We start from the raw sequence: 1,694 nt of genomic DNA, 5'->3' as shown, positions 1-1,694 counted from the left end.
GTCTATCGGTTAAGTGCTCTGGCGCAAGACTGGTGGGTCCTGGGTTCGAATCCCGCGAGGCAGGATCGTGGATGCGTACTGCTGAGGAGTCCCACAATCGGACGAAACGGCCTTCAAGCAGTGCTTCCAGGTTTTCTCTGGTGGTCTAGCTTCAATTGACTCATGATGTTAACTATATAAAATAGTTGAAATTACCCAGATTTTTTTGTATTGTCGATGTTCTTACGTCTAGCTAAGCAAGTGATTCTAAGTTTATACATTTTTGTTTTCGATGACATTGATCCATCCTAAATCAGCTTAATTTGTCTCGAATTAACAGATTCATCACTTTATAATCAAAATAATTTGACTTTCACCTGTTAAACCTCATCTACTTTATGCTTCAACAGCCCGGAAATGTCAGTAATTCACAACTTACATAATGTATGTTATCATAATAACATACGATTTGTTACTGAGTTACGTAGTTTCGCTTGGATGTCAAATTCATTTGTGATTGGATTAACCAAACTCTGTTGATGTATACTTTCATGTTGAATCAAGTGAAGCGTAACATACGTATTCAACTGGGGTCAACCATAACCATAGGAATGGTGAAGTCTAGTAGGCCCTTCTGGAGAGAAGAGTACTACATCAAAGCACGGCACAACTACCGGGGCGGGATAGCTGTTTCTGCACTGCTTACGCAGAACCATTACATAACACTCACATTCGATTTTTATTTTTTGGGCAGACTCATTCTTTTACCATTCTTTTGAACCCTCAATAGTTATGCAATGACTCTTTGTAGCATTCGTAATCGTTTGTGGGTATAGGTAGGGTGGTTGATTAGGCCTATCTCCACTACCCACATTATCGCTCACGTTAGTACATGGGATGGTTGCCATGATCCAGGAGGCACGACGAGGACGTGTGAGTCGGATTTTGCCTCCCATACGTATCCAACTACTTAAAAGATAATTTTCATAACGATTCATTTTGATAAGTTATATTGGTAATTTCATTGATTGTTAGTAATAGTACCTCCATAGTCAATTGTTATTTTGAACTAAGTGCGGTTTCATATTCTCTCTTTCTCTCTCTCTCTGTTATCTACACTTTTGTAATTGCGTCTTACAGTTTTTCTTTGAAGGTATTTAAAAAAGTATTAAATACGATGATAACACAAATTTAATTACATTAATTCGAACAAAAGAAGGAGTTCAACAAGCATATTTGAAATTTCTTCACCCTTATTTTATTATTTATTTGAACACATAAATATTGGTACAAAGGGGCACCAGATATATATGCGCCACATAAATCTTATTTGATTTGTGTAAGGGCTGTGATACTGCCCAGGTGCCCAAACTGAAGGAAGTGGTTTTCTTAGGGGGGCCCACACTCGGAGCCTTTGACCTAAAGGTCTAATCCACAAGGCAGTGAAGCAACGTAAGGAGATGTCCCATGGTAGCCGGTGACCAACGATTGATTCATACGACATTTGTTTCCTCAGGATACTGGAACCCATGTGCACTATTGATTTGGAATGAGGGTTTTCCAACTACTCTAGGTGGACTCACCGTGTCCACCAACGCGGTTAAAGCGCCGGACATTCGCCTTTCGTTCTCTCAATTTCGTAAACAACACCCCCGCCACGAGAAGGCAGTGAGTGCTTCCAGTGCTTCCCGGTTTTCCACAGTCGTCTAGCTTCA

The sequence above is a fragment of the Schistosoma mansoni genome, assembly GCF_000237925.1.
Source record: "Schistosoma mansoni, WGS project CABG00000000 data, supercontig 0041, strain Puerto Rico, whole genome shotgun sequence".
Classification (NCBI taxonomy): Eukaryota; Metazoa; Platyhelminthes; class Trematoda; order Strigeidida; family Schistosomatidae; genus Schistosoma; species Schistosoma mansoni.
This window is presented reverse-complemented; position numbering follows the sequence as displayed.